Below are 16,184 nucleotides of genomic sequence, written 5' to 3'. Positions count from 1 at the left end.
TATATAGTTATAAGTGAAACTGCCCCTTTACTTTATCCCAAATGTAAATTCTCTTCAGAGATAATCACTTAAAATATGCTGGTTTGGACTATTCCAGACCTCCTCCTAGGTATCCACTTACCATATTTTGCTGTGTATAATGTGCACTGTTTTGCCAAATTTTTTAGGGAAAATAAAGGATGTGCATTACACATGGGTAGTATCTGAAATACCTTGTATCTGTTCTTGTGTGTTGGGGGCTGGGATAAGCCTGAAACAGGCTGATACAATCCGACCTGAAGGTTGCGCCTGAATAACAGGATGCTGCGGTTAGGAGCCATAGAACTCCCCCTCCTGGACATGCGGGTGGCACACCAATCAGTGCCTTGATCAGCGTCTGCCATGCACCCCCCGACCAATCGCAGGCTAGAGCACGCTTTGAAGCTACCTATCCACTGCATTTCCTCCACTACCCTCCTCTATATAACTCCCTCCATTTTGAAATAAAATTTGCAGCTTGATCAGAATCCTTTGTCTTGCTGCCATTCTTCGCGCCTCCTGTCCCATCCCTCTTCATCCGTTACAGGTATATCGGTGACCCCGTTGACTGCCTCGCGGGCCAAGGCACTTGTGTTTTGTAATTATTTGTTGATTTCTTGTACCATAATATGTTAAAAATAAATGCTAAAATTTTTTTATAATACAAAATTCAAGTATCTAAAATAAATAAATTAATAATTAAATTAAAAATTAAAAAAAAATTTTCCCTGAAAGCTTGGGCCAAAAACATGGGTGCACATTATACACAGCAAAATATGGCACATATACCCATATCCAGATAACTGTAGCTTTCTCTAGCTTAGTAGTCTTTTTAATTTTCTTTCTTAACAAAAATAACATTATACAACATGATACTCTGATTTGTAACTACTTATCATACGACTTCCTTATTTAGAATTTCATCAAATACGATATTACATTTTTCCTGAAGCATTTCATGTGTGTGTGCAGTCATATATATAACTATAGGCACATATTCTGAGAAATGCATCATTAGATAATTTTCTTATTTTATGAACATCATAGAGTGCACTTATACAGACAGACCTAGATGGTACGGCCTATTGCACCTAGGTGCAAATCTATACACGGTGTTCCTGTACAAAAACAATCTGAGATCAAATCAAGCACGAGAGAAAATGATGCAATCAAGAGATGCAGTAAACACCAGATGCATCAAGCTACTGCCAGCCTAACACAGCGAACTGCTTGACAGCAAACTTTTTTAGAAGTAGAAAGAGCACACTCACAAATAATAATTAAAAGTATAGTATAGTAAGTACATTAACCAGTAACATAGTCATGTATCATCATCACCAAGCATTCTGTAGTGTGCATAATTGTATGTGCTATACTTTATGACTGGCAGTGCAGTAGGTTTACTCCAGCATCACCACAGATGTGTAATGCCTGGCACTGTGATGTTATGATGCTCATATTACTTGGCTATAGGAAGTTTTCAGCTCCATTATAATCTTATAGGACCACCATTGTACATGTGGTCCATCCTTGACAGAAACATCATTATGCAGTGCATGACAGTACCATATTTTGGTATTAAACATAAGTAGATGTTTTATTTATTACAAAGACTGATTAAGGTAATTTGAGAAATTAGCTATGTCTATACATGATCTAATATGTGTAAAACCTGAATTGGTTCAGGTCTTATTAATTTGACCTCTTCCTTTATGGATAATGTTGTTATGAGGTTAGGAATAAGGACCTCTGCTATTAATTTTATAACCCTCCAATAAAATTTGTACTATCTTATAACCTGATTTGGGGGAAAATATTAAATTACCAATAATATTGGTTAGATTGTAGCTTTTTCCAGAATTGCCAGGAGAGGGATTTGGTCACTGAAAATATCAGTGTCTCAACTATATGATGAATTTTATTTCAATAAGGTTTTCATCCCTGACCCAAGAAAATCATATTCTGTCACCTCTTATATCTTTGGGGGTTTTGAACAACTGCGCTTTGCTAGAAGAATGATTTAACATCTGAGTTTAGGACAAGTGAATGGAAAGGAAAGAATATATACCGAAATGCAATTTAGTTCTCTACCCCATGACCTAATCTCAGAACGAAGTGTAATGAGGTTAAAAGGAGACACTAAAGAATATTAAAGCTAGTGGCAAACTTTTCCAAAGCATATTAATTTCTGACACAATTTTTAAAGGAAAAAGTAATAGTATCCATGTGATGGTAGTTTCAGAGAGGCCTTTGGGAGGTAATTGGATTTAGATGAGGTCATGAGGGTGGGACCCTCAAACTGGAATGAGAGCCCTAATAAGAAGATGAAAAGACAGCAGAGCTCCCTCTCTGTCATGTGAGCATGCAGTAAGAAAGCAGCCACTTGCAAGCCAGGAAGAGTGCCCTCGCCAGAACCCAGCTGTTCTAACACCCAGATCTGGGAAGTTGAGCCTCCAAAATTATGAGAAATAAATGTCTTCTTTAAACCCATACTCTATTGTATTTCATTAGGGCATTACCAAACTGACTCAGACATAATATTAAACTACAAAAAAGAACCAGGAAGCAGAGTGTTTACTCAGAGGGCAAGTCAAAGAGATTAGGCAAGTGATTCATGGATCCCCACAGCCATCTTAGCAGGAGCCAAGCACAGGTATGGAATTATCTAGGAAAGACCTTCGGAGAGGTCCATGTGACAAACATGGAACACTCACAGAGTTTTTGTGACTGTTAGAAGAAATGTCATCTGTACTAAAACAAATGGAGAGAAAATGAAATGAAGGAAATGTATCAGATTCCCCAAAATCTACAGGCAAGAAGCATGCTGTTAAAACTGCTTAGCTGTAAACACAGGGTATTGAGGCAGGACAGTAAGCAGCTAGGAAAATCCCTTTGCAGGTAGAATGGGGGAAACTCAGAGAGCTGAACAAACTGGCTGAGCAATGTACAGATACAGAAGGTCACCTCCCTAGAGTTAACATACTAGGCCTCAGTTGTGTTTCAGCTCCAGACCCAGAAAGGCGGCAAAACCAAGTGGGTGATGCCAGGCTACCAGCTGTAGTGACTAAAGACTCTCTGCCCGGTTGTTGACCAATCAGTGAAGACCACGGCCCTGGAAGGGCACACCTGGAAAACTGATGCATATTCTACTGAACCCTCTCCTGAGACCTTCCCTGAGATTCCCACCTATGAGAGAGAAAAGCCTCAAAGACAAAGGACCCAGGTTGTGCTCTCCCTCTGGGAAACAGCCAGCTGTCATTTCCTTTCCTTTCTTCTCCACCCCCCTCCCCACCCAACTTCTCTCTTCACAGGCATGCATCTCTTAAACTCTAAGCAATGGTGTCCAACCTTTTGGAGTCTCTGGGCCACACTGGAAGAAGGGTTGTTTTGGGCCACACATTAAATACACAAACACTAATGAAAACTGATGAGTAAAAAAAAAAAGGGTTTAAGTAAATTTACATACAATTTTGTGTCAGGCTGCATTCATAGCCATCCTGGGCCACATGCAGCCCACAGGCTGTGGGTTGGACACCCCCGCAAGGCAATGGGCAACTAGCACTGTGTCCCAGGCTAACTCCCTGAACTTGTTCCCAAAGCCACTCTTCTCTGACTTCCCAGTGGCCTAAGGCAGCCCAGCTAGGGCTCACCCATTACATCCTCTGTGCTAACTAAGCCCTTCCCTGTTTTACTGTCTCAGATTTAATAAACGTAACCTCATAATGTCCTGGACTCCACTTGTGAAATCTTTCCTGCTGAAGTCAGGAACCCACAGACTACCGGCTGGCCCTGGACAGATTCACTCAGTGCCAGGCCCCCTGTTCCTTAACGCTATGATTCCTAAAAAGGATGATTTCAAAGGCAGAGCATAGGCCCCTGTGGTTGCAGCCGTAGGCTCAGAGAGAGGAGCCAGGAGCCCCAGAGGTTTATTCTCAGGCCTTACAACTAGTGTAGGCTGCCAGCTGGATTTTAAATTTTCTTGGGAACAGTGACTCCTTTATTCCTTTTATTTTCTCACATTTCGAATGGAAATGTGTAGAACTGTTATCTTATACCTGTCCCATTGTTACAGAAAATAACTCAGCCGCTTTCGGGTGTATGGAGTGGAAGTGTATTTTCATGTGCGCGGACCCAGAGGAGTCAGTCTCCAAATTCTGGGCCCCAATCAGTGGGGAACAATTGTCTATATAGGGTGAGGGGTGGTCTGACACTCTGACCATTACTTCTGGCGTGAAAGCAAGACAGCAGAACTGCTGATAAGAGTTAATACAAATTTCTGTTCTTACTCCTCAGTTACTTAGTTACTTGCTCTCCCTGGTCCTGTTGACTCACCGGCTAACTCCCCTCCTGGGCAGGCCACTACATTCTCCCCTTCTGATGCTTGACAGTGCTGTTGACTGCTCTAGCATCACTTTATGGTTATTCTTGTACATCAGGGGGGCTGTTGTAATATCTGATAACGGTATTACTGGAGGGACAGGATCCTGGCAGTTGCCCTGCAGGTAACTGTTGCTTCTAAGTTCTGGACTATGATCCGCAGGGTACAGGGGCCGAAGCTTAAACCTAAGAAGATAATAATTAGGGGTCCTAGAAAGGGAAATAGCCACTGGAGCCAGGCTTGAGAATTTATTCCTCAATTTCTCTAATTCTAACTTTCTGTTTCTTTGGTGCAGCGGTTCACATTCTCTCTGATTTCTTTAACTTTCTTAGCTATGATCCCTGATCGATTTACATGGTAGCAACATTCCTCTCCTAGGAACATACAGGTCCCCCCTTTCCCTGGATTCAGAGCATTAATGAGGTTTCTTTCCTCATTATTTTTCTGCTCCTGTGATTTACTATCAGGGAGGGGTTCTGAGACCCCTCTTTCCTTCTGGAATTATATACAGGACAATGGACAAAGGTCTCATCTTCTTGTAACTGTTTCTGGTTGGACATGGACGTCGTCCTACCTACCCTTGGGTCAGGGGTACCCTGAAAGAAGGGGGGTGCAGGACAGAGGGAGTCCTTCCTGCAAGGGGAAGGACCTTACAGAATCCCGGTCAGTTGGCTGTCACCAGGAAGTCGCAGGCTTGGTGTCCAAAGGCTGGCATTACTGGACCGTTGGCCTTCTGGTCAGGTCATATTCTGGAGGTGACAGATTGGGCAAGAAATTGGAAGCACAATTAAATCATAACTATTAAATGACAAAGGCAGGGACTTCAGTAAAGAATGGGTTATCTAGTGGAAGGTGTACAAGGCACACTACACCTATCCCAGACTCTTGTGGCCCACTATACTTCACTCAGGCTGAGGGGAATACATTAGGATTTCCCTCCTTTTAGATCTCTCAGCCCTTTCTGTCCAAGCTATCAAGACAGAAAAGGGAAAATCAGTTCTAAAGTGAAGCCCACAGACTGCCCCAACCCTTTATTAACTTAACTCCTTAGTTCAATCAAACCGTTGAGTCTCAGGGGGCAATGACAAAGATGGGCTCCTTAAGTGAGGCCTATATTGCAACCAATCACTCATAGGCATAGGCAGGTCATAGGCATACGCCCTATGAAAACAGAAGAATATACAGGTTAATTCATACAACGATCTCTAAACCAGTCTCTGCGCCTGTGAGACGGTCTTTTGAGAAGACATTCCACTGCAAGGTTCTTCCTGCAATGACATTTACAGTGGCAATTTGACAGGTCCTTTGCACCTGTTATATTGTACTTCTTTGGTGATAGCACAAACCTGGTTTCAACTCTTAGATGAAAACAAACTTTCAAGGCAGTTAGCTGCACCATTCTGATATCTAATACTGTGCATAGTGATTTTCCTTGAACTACGTTTTTCTCCTTAGGATCACCCTCACTGTTATTACAGGGACTACTTTGGGTCCCACTTTTAATTCTGACTGTTCATTTGCATAAACACACCAAGAGCAGCCTGGATCACTTGTGATCCTTAAGTCTGCTTTGCTGGAACTCATACACGGAACTTTCAGATTGACTTCTCAGCTCACCCCTCAGGACACATCTGTCATCTGGCTTCACCTGTACCAGTTGTTTCACTCAAATCCTTCAGCCTCCATTGTGCTTACAGGTTCCTTTTTAGCATCTTTCAGAAAAGCAACCTTTGTTCCTTCCCTGGAAAGACTGGCATGAACTGCACAACCAACCAGAGTACCAGGCTCTTCTCATGGGCTTTCACTAGCTTCACAGGTCAATCCCAGTTCCTCAGGGCTTTCTGGTAATGACCAGAACCCATACATGCCTCCTTCAGGCATGACATTCTGGTCAAAGTCTTGGTTAACAAAACCACTGCTAAAGACTGGTCTTACTGGTTTTATGCAAAGAAACCTTATGTTGTCACTCATTTCTTCAGAGTGCCAAATTCTGGAGGGATCAGGTAGGGAGAATAATACAAAGCGTGATGGAATATCCTTTTCCTTCTGATACCCACTAAGATTGCATTTCCATGCCTTATACCTTCCATTACTAACCCCACATAATTTCTTTCCAAAACTTTCACAAACTTCTACAACCTTTTACACACCCTCTTCTATCTGCACAGCTTCCTACAGACCCTCCACAACATCCAAAAAACTTCTATATCCTTTTATATACTTCTTCATTTATATATCTTATATTTTCCCTTGTTCACTTTCTTACAGAGTATGAAGTTTCAACCTTTTCTGGAGTCCTCAACCTCCTTTTCAGAGCAGATACAGAGCAAAATCCAAAACACAAAGTTTTGAAACAATACACAGGCAGAGGCATTCTCTTGCACCAATGCATCCACTGGTGCCTGGCAGAGACATGCTCCTTCAGGCCCGGTCTCATGGCAGAGACATGCTGCTTTGCCTCAGGCTGAAACACTTATCAGCCCTAAATGACCCTTCCTGGGTCCCGGGTGGCAAAGACATCCTCCCCAACCGGCTACAGTGACCTTTTCTAGGTCTTCAGGTACACAGGGTTTCTGGTCAGAAACAACCAATGGCAGAGAAATTCACTCTTTTCCCACGAAACCAGAAAACAAGTAGTTGAGGTTTCCTTTACTCTAGGTTTAAAACTTTCATATCCTTTATACATATTTCTACTCATGTAGATTTACCTATTATTCTCTTTTATTCTTGGTTCTTTTCCCACATGGGAAGGACTATACTTAAACTTAGTATGTGGCAGCCAAAAGTCCCTAGCACTATAGGTATCTTCTACTAAAAATCCCTAGATTTGCAGGGACATTTTGCAACTTTCTGAAGCTTAGACCTTGCAAACACCCTATAAATCAGATGGTCACTCTTGGACCTCAGTTTATGACCTTTAAAACTAGAGCTATTCCTATCGAACTAGTTACACAGAGAACCTGACAACTGCAGTGTCCTCACAGCAACAACATATAGGCCATAATCTGAAGAGAAGCCTTAGCCAGTTCCAAGATAGTGGCACCCATAAATGCTTTGTCCTCCATGGTGGGGCATTCATGTGGCTCATCCATTTTACCCAAAATGGCAGCACCCCGACTCTGGGTTCTGCCCACCTGCAAAGGTCCCAGGGCTCCGGTTTCAGGAACCCCAGAAGCCCCCAAGGCCCCTTCCACCTGTGGGTGTGGAGGCACCACAAAGCCACCCTCCACCCTTTGAGGATGGTTTACTGAGGCTGCAGTCACCAGTGGAGGTGGGGCAGAGGTCCTGCCCACCTGTGAAGGTGGGGGTCCTGTGGCTCCGTTTTCAGGAGTCAAGGAAGCCTCTGCCAACCCCTGGTTTGGCGGGTGAGCAGAGCCCACTTGCAGAGGCTGCAAATCCTTGGTGGAGACTTCTCCCACTTGCAGGGCAGGAAAAGCTGTAGTGGGTCTCATCTCCCTAGAAGGCAGCATCACCACTGGAGTTCCCACTCTCTGGGGTCCCCCATTGTCTATTCTGAGGATGGGAGGAGGTCTCCCAAAGACTAACTCATACGGGGTGTAGCCTGAAGGGTTAGGGGCATTCCTAACTCTAAGTAGTGCCAGCGGCAGCAAGTCAGTCCCAGGCAGTCCAGTCTCCTGGTGAAACTTTGTTAGAGTTTCCCTGAAAGTCTGGTTCATGTGCTCTACTTTTCCCGACCTCTAGGGTCGGTATGCAGTGTGCAATTTCCATGTGATATGGAGGAGCCTTGTTACCTCCTGTATTATGTTTGAGATGAAAGCTGGACCGTCGTCACTCCCAACAGTCAGGGGCAATCTGTACCTTGGGATGATCTCCCTCATCAGGGCCCTGGTGACTTCTCGGCTTTTCTCAGTCCTGGTGGGGAAGGCTTCTACACACCCAGAAAAGGTGCAGACGAAGACTAAGAGGTACTTATACCCTCGGCTAGGTCTGACTTCAGTAAAGTCCACTTATAAGTCCTCAAACGGCTGCCTCCCTGAGTGCTGTATTCCTGACTTTATCCCTGGGCACCTTGCCACATTGTTCCGGGCACACGTTACACACTGTATCACCACAGAGGCGCAGAGCACAGCCAGGTTAGGGAAGTAAAGGTACCTTTTTAACAGGTTTTCTAGGGACGTCTTGCTCATTCTGTTTTGATTTGTGCCTCTTCTTTAATGACACCCCGTACCCTGTCTTGGTTAGCCGTTCAAACAGCTGGCACCGGCCCTCCCAGCACCGGTCTCAGGTTGATGTGGCTGAAAGGAGGTCATTCATGTACACACCGCAGTAACACTGGGTCAGTCTCCTTCTTGGTAAATGATTTTAGATCTCTGGCCAGGGCCTCTCCGAGGGGAGTGGGAGAGTTTCTGAAGCCCTGTGGCAGTCTGGTCTGGGTCTAAGCCAGCTAGGCTGAGGACTGTAGGTGCCTGTAACCCTGGTCTTTGTCGCCTGCCAGTGGGCCTTTTCTTTTTCCTTTTGGGGCACTCTTTTCTAGTATCCCTTCTCTCTTCAGTAGGTGCATTGGTCTCATTCTGTGCTCCTGTGTGCCGGTCCATTTCCTTTCTTAGGCAATCTGGTGGCTCCCTGCTCCCAGGAGGTATCTGGTTTCCCAAAGGACCCACTGCCAGGGCCCCCAGCGCAAGCCCAGGAGGTCTTCACAGCTCGCTCCTGGCTCAATCACGGGGCTTGGCTGGGGCAGCCCTGCTTGTCTCCTTGGCAACCCATTTAGCAGGACCAGGTGCAGGGGGGCCAAGTGGGCCTCAGCCACCTCCTGTCCCTCCAGCAGGGTGGGGGGGGTCACTGCCTGCTGCCTCACTGCTCTGTTATACTGGGGCATATTTTAGAGAGTCCTACCCCTTTGAACAGGGTCTCTACTCTGCCGCCACAGACGGGCAGGAGCCGGTATCTAGGTAGCAGATGAGGGTCTTTGCTTCCCCGGGTCTGGCTGAGAGTTTCCAGAGCATATTAAGGGAGACAGACTAATAGGCGGCTCTTCCTGTGGCTCTCCTTTGAAAATGGGGGGGTGGCGTGTTCCTCTCAACCAGGCGACTAAAACACTGGATTGCGCCACTTTTCGCCTACCACCAGCCTTTCCCACTGTCTTAGGCTTCTGACCTGCACCCTGACAGCCTGTCCTGCACTAATTCCTGCCAGCGGTCTATATAAACATACTGCTCGGGTGTCCTGGCTTGCCTGTTACTATGAGGTGGACTGCCCTAATTATACCTAAGTTCAGTGTTCCTTCAGGGGGCCAGCCTACTCCAAATGTTGACCGCTCAGAGGTGCAAAAGACCTGTAACTGACCAGCATCTATGCTCGGTTCCTGGCCCCGGAATCAGTCAGAGTTTTGCAGCATGCAATCTAACACAGTGGGAGGTCCCCCACCCATGGTCATCCTCCCAGCACAACGCAGACAAAGGGAAGGGGGTTTCATTTCACCCGCCTGGCCTCCCCCCTCTCAGGGAGCTTGGGTCTGTCTTAGCTAAGGCTGCCCGCATAGAATCCGGGTTAAACTCCCAGCCGTTATGCCATATGACAGACCCAGGATCCGCAGCTTGGGGCCCACTCTTGCTCCGTAGGTTTTTCACCCGTGGAGCCACTAACACAGTCACTCCTACAAACACACAGACAAACATCCGAGAGTTTATACAGTTCCGCCCGAGTAGGACTGCTCAGGTGGGGAAACGTTTCCCCTTCCAGATGGCCAGTTGGCGTCCAGAGGACTTAGGGCTAATTGCCTGCCTGAGAGGTGATCAGTCTCTCCTTCCATTGCAAGGGGTGGGCTGGTCTCGAGCTCTGGTCCCCAGGGCACTTACCGATAGGCGCCTTCTCAGGTTCAGATAGTTCCAGTCCGCACCCCGCCTGCCCGGGTTGAAGAGCGGTCCAGAGGATGACTTCCATGGAGTCCGGGGTGTCCGGGACCGAAAACACTGGGGCATGTGCTTCCCTTCCGCGGCCGGGCTCCCTCTCAGTCACTCCCCAGCGCCTTCACCGGAGGCAAAAAAAAAAAAAAAAAAAAAAAAAAAAAAGCCTGCTTGCATGAGTGTGTCACGGTCAGGGAACCAAAATGTTACAGAAAACAACTCAGCCTCTTTGGGGTGTACGGAGTGGAAGTTTATTTTCATGTGTGTATGGGCCCAGAGGAGTCAGTCTCCGAACTCTGGGCCCCAATCAGTGGGGAACAATTGTCTATATAGGGTGAGGGGTGGATAGGAGTTAATACCAATTTCTTTGTTCTTACTCCTCAGTTACTTAGTTACTTGTTCTCCCTGACCCTGTTGACTCACTGGCTAGCTCCCCTCCAGGGCAGGCTACTAACCATTACATTCATCTTATTGACTTACCAGCTAGCTCACCTCCTGGGCAGGCCACTACACCATCATTATCTTCTGGGATCAAATGACCTGTTTCTTAAGTTTCAGAGGCTCACAGATGAAAAGAAATACCATGCCAGGGCAAATTGTACCCATAGTCTTACCCATACCAGATTAGGTGATTTACATTATGAGATTTGTGACATTTAATATGATGGAGACAATTTGATGACATTTTAGACTTCAGTTGATGCTGTAATAAGTTGAGAGTTTTATGGACCTTGATATAAGATTAATGTAGTTCACATGAAATGAATTTGAATTTTGAGAGCCTAGAGGGGGGAAGACTGTGGTAGGCTGACTCTCCCAAAGATGTCTATGAACTATTCCCTGGAACATGTGAATGTTACCTTACATAGTAAATCAGACTTTGCAGGTGTGATTATATTAAGATCTTGGGAGAGGAAATTATCCTGGGTTATCCAGGTAGGCCAGTATAATCACAAGGGTCCCTATAAACAGGAGGTAGTTAAGATCAGATTCATTAGAAACAGATGTAAGGATGAAGGCACTACATTGAAGTGAAATGGAGGAAGGGCCATGAGCCAAGGAATGCAGACATACTGTTACCGAACAAGAGATCCAAGGGCGGGGGTGGGGGGGGAATATTTGGCTCACCTAGGGATGCCAAAAACTGCTACAGAACAGGGGCCCCTCCCAAGGACAAAATACTAATATCTACTGGGCTCTTCTGTCCACTGCCAATTGGAGAGACATCTCTCAATGCCAGAGATTTGCGAAAAGGAAACAAAATGTTTAGTGAATGCTATTCAGGCCTAACACCTCCACTAAAATAGCAAAGTCCTTTAGGGTATACACTAACACCCACACAGCTCTCCCTTCTCCCACTGTCCCAACTCCGGGTACCATAAATCAGGAAAAGAGCACATGTCTGTGTTGCAGGCCGCTGGCACCGTCAGCTGTGTCACTGTGCAGGATCTCTCTCTCTCTAGTTAATCCAAAGTACTGTGGCACCCTCTCCTGGTCCACTGGCAACACTTCTTTGTACTCAGTTCCAGTCAAAGTCTCTCCTGCTTTCCAGGCCATATAGCCAAAGGGGGCACCCCAAAGCCGCGTGGGCCTCTTCTACCAAAGCTGCAGGGGTCGGCACTCCACCAAAAGCATGTGGCTTTCTTCTTCACCTGCCTGCAGGGATCTCCACTCTGGCAAAGTTACGTGGTTTTCCCTTACATCTGGGAAAGAGGGGGTTCTCACTCTGCCCCAAACTGCGTGGCTCTCTCTCCTCTTCACCTCCACAAGAGGGAGTCTTAACTCACCTGAGACCAAGTGGCTCTCCCCTTTTACCTCACCAAGAGGAGGTCCCTTACTTTGCTGAAACTGTGTCGCTCACCCCCTACATGACTGCAGGGGTCAACTCTGCCCCAAACCGCGTGGCTCTTTCCTATGGCTTCTATGTCTCGGTTTAAATCTCTGCACCCATCCTCCTTTGCGGTCCCAGTTCCGACTCCTCCTACAATCAGTTACACCTGCCAGGACTCTCGTACCCTTCCAGCTTTACTGGGCTGCCATCATTAGTCTGGGCAGGTATGGCCCCCCATGGTGTGGAGCCAATCTACTCCAAGCTCTCACAGCAGGTGCTGTAACTCAAGGGATCAGCCCCCAGTTACATCCTGGGTAGAAGCCACTCCCTTCTTCCTGGCTCAAAACTTGGCCACAGCTATTTAACATATCTATGAAACCAGTTAAGGGTTTTAGATATGTTAAACCACTATTGCAGAGGTTAGCTGCAAAACTGTTGCTGTACAAAACAGCTCTCAATGGCCCTGGCTCCATTTGTTCTTTCCCCCTGGGGGGGTGGTGAGGACATCTTAATATTTCCTGGACACCCTGAGCTCTGGACCCCATTCCAAATCCTTTTCTGGGGCCCCCCTCTTTGCTGCGCCCTGTTACAATACTTTATCTAGAACAGGGGTGTCAAACTCATTTTCACCAGGGGCCACATCAGCCTCATAGTTGCCTTCAAAGAGCCTACATAATTTTAGGACTGTATAAATGTAACTACTCCTTACTGTTAAGGAGTTGAAATTACATTCAGCCCTTTGAAGGCAAGTGCAAGGCTGATGTGGCCCCCGGTGAAAATGAGTTTGACACCCCTTCTGTAGAAGATGAAAAAGGTAAGCAAAAGTATTCTTCCCTGAAGCCTTCAGAAATAGCACTGCTGTTACCTTGATTTTAGAGTTCAGACCTCCAAAACACTAAGATAATAAACTTGTGTTCTAAGCCACAAAGTTTGCGGTAATTTGTTATAGCAGCAAAAGGAAACCAGTAAACATTTGAATACATTTCAATGGGTTTTTGTGAGGGATTAGAGAAAAGAAGCATGTGTGTTTAATTTCTCATGTTTTAACTAGAATTCAATTTTATTATTATTATTATAAAATATATGAAAAGGTCCTGACCATTGCAGCTTAGTTAGATGGTTGTCAACCTCCAAAGCAAAAGGTTGCCAGTTCAATTCCTGGTCAGGGCACATGCCTGGGTTTTGGGCCAGGTCCCCGGTCACGGCACACATGAGAGATAACTGATCATTTCTCTCCTTCTCTACCTCCTTGTCTTCCCTTCTCTCAAAAATAAATAAATAAAATTTTTAAAAAATACATTTAAAATATTTTCTCATCAATAAAACCCTACCTGTCCTTTATAATCTAGCTAGTGTCTCACCACTTTTGTGAAAACCTTTTTTTAAAAGATTTTTTAAAATTTATTTTTAAGGAGAGAGGCGAAGAGAGGCAGAAACAGAGAGAAACATCCATGCATGAGAGAAATGATCAGTTGCCTCTTGCACATGCCCCTGACCACTGATCTGGCCTCAAACCCAGGCATGTGCCCTGACTGGGAATTGAACTAGCAACCTTTTAGTTTGCCTAGTCAGGGCTCTTAAAAAAAAAAAAACTTCTCTAGCACTCAGTGGTTTGTAGTTTTCGAACCTCTGCCCTATTTATCATTTTTTCTGCTTAACTTTATATTTAGCTATATATTGGATTAGCTTAATGTTTAAAGACATCATACATTAATTTCCTTGAACATTTGTCAACATATTTAAATATATTGAGTATTCCTAGTACCAGGCACCATGCTCAGTGTTGGTGTTACGGAACAACAAGAGGTCCGAGGGAGGGGCAATACAATATTTGGCCCATCTAGGGATGCCCAAAACTGCTATACAACAGGGGCCCCTCCCAAAAACAAAATACTAAAATCTACTGGGCTCTTCTGTCCGCCGCCAATTGGAAAGACATCTCTCAATGCCAGAGATTTGTGAAAAGGAAACAAAATGTTTATTTAATGCTATTTAGGCTTAATGCCACCACTAAAATATCAAAGTCCTTTAGGGTATACACCTACACCCACACAGCGCTCCCTTCTCCCACTGTCCCAACTCCGGGTACCGTAAATCAGGAAAAGAGCACACGTCTGTGTTGCAGGCTGCTGGCACCGTCGGCTGTGTCACTGTGCAGGATCTCGAGTTAATCCAAAGTACTGTGGTACCCTCTCACGGTCCACTGGCAAGAGTCCTTTGTACCCAGTTCCAGTCAAAGGTTCTCTTGCTTTTTCAGGCCCTGCGGCCAAAGGGGGCACCCCAAAGCCGTGTGGGCCTCTCCTACCAAAGCTGCAGGGGTCCGCACTCCAACAAAAGCATGTGGCTTTCTTCTTCACCTGGCTGCAGGGATCTCCATTCTGGCAAAGCTGTATGGTTTTCTCTCCTCTTCACCTCGGCCAGAGAGGATCTTAACAGCCGAGACCATGTGGCTTGCTCTCCTCAATGGCTGCCACATCTTCGTTTAAATCTCTGCACCCATCCTCCTTTGCGGCCCCATTTCCGACTCCTCCTACAATCAGTTACACCTGCCAGGACTCTCATACCCTCCCAGCTTTACTGGGCTGCCATCATTAGTCTGGGCAGGTATCACCCCATGTCCTGGAGCCAATCAATTCCAAGCTCTCACACAGGCACTGTACTCAGGGGACCTGCCCCTAGTTACATCTTGGGTAGAAGCCACTCCCTTCTTCCTGGCTCAGAGCTTGGTCACAGCTATTTAGCATATCTATGAAACCAGTTAAAGGTTATAGATATGTTAAATGGCCATTCTAGAGGTTAGCTGCAAAACTGTTGCTATGCAAAACAGCTCTCAATGGCCCTGCTCCATAGTCCCTTCCCCCTGTGTGGGGGTGGTGGTGGTGAGGACATCTTATATGTCTCTCCAATATTCCTATACACTTTGAATTCTGGACACCATTCCAAATCTTCCTTTTTTGAGGCCCGCCCCTGGCTGCACCCTGTATCAATTCCCTCCTTTCAGATATACATCCACTTTATAATCATATAAAGGAAAATGGACGAAGGTCTTATCTTCTTGTAGCTGCTTCGAGCTGGAAATGGAAGCTGTCCTTCCTACTCCTGGGTCAGGGGTGCCCTGAAAGGGGGGTGGGTTGCAGCCTGGAGGGAGTCCTTCCTGTGAGGGGAAAGACCTTACAGGGTCCTGGTCAGTTGGCTGTCACCCAGAAGTCGCAGGCTTCCTGTCCATAGGCTGGCGTTGCTGGACCATTGGCATTCTGGTCAGGTCATGTTCTGGAGGTGACAGATTAGGCAAGAAATTGGAAGCACAATTAAATCATAACTATTAATTGACAAAGGCAGGGACTTCAGTAAAGAATGGCTTATCCAGTGGAAGGTGTACAAGGCATGTTACACCTATCTAAAAACTCTTGTGCTCCACTATACTTCGCTCCGGCTGAGGGGAATACATTAAGATTTCCCTCCTTTCAGATATCTGGCCCCTTTCTGTCCAAGCCATCAAGACAGAAAAGGGAAAATCAGTTTCAAGTGAAGCCCACAGACCACCCCAGCCCTACACCAACCCAACTACTTAGTTCAGCCAAACCGTTGAGTCTCAGGGGGGCGATGACGAAGATGGGCTCCTTAAGTGAGGCCTATATTGCAACCAATTACTCATAGGCATAGGCAGGTCATAGGCATACACTCTATGAAAACAGAAGAACACACAGGTTAATTCATACAACGATCCCCAAACCAGTCTCTGCGCCTGTGAGACTGTCTTTTGGGAAGACATTCCATTGCAAGGTCCTTTGCACCTGTAAATTGTACATTTTTGGTAACATCACAAACCTGGTTTCAACTTTCAAATGAAAACAAACTTTTAAGACAATTAGTTGTACTATTTTGATGTCCAGTACTGAGCACTGTGATTTTCCTTGAACTATAATTTTTCTCCTTAAGATCACCCTCACTGTTATTATAGGGACACCTTTGGGTCCCACTTTTGATTTTTGACTGTTAATTTGCATAAACACACCAAGAGCAGCCTGGATCACTTATGATCCCTAAGTCTACTTTGTTGGAACTGACACTGGGAACTCTTAGATTGACTTCT

The sequence above is a fragment of the Artibeus jamaicensis genome, unplaced genomic scaffold, assembly GCF_021234435.1.
Source record: "Artibeus jamaicensis isolate MK-2021 breed Jamaican fruit bat unplaced genomic scaffold, CSHL_Jam_final contig_240, whole genome shotgun sequence".
Lineage (NCBI taxonomy): Eukaryota > Metazoa > Chordata > Mammalia > Chiroptera > Phyllostomidae > Artibeus > Artibeus jamaicensis.
This window is presented reverse-complemented; position numbering follows the sequence as displayed.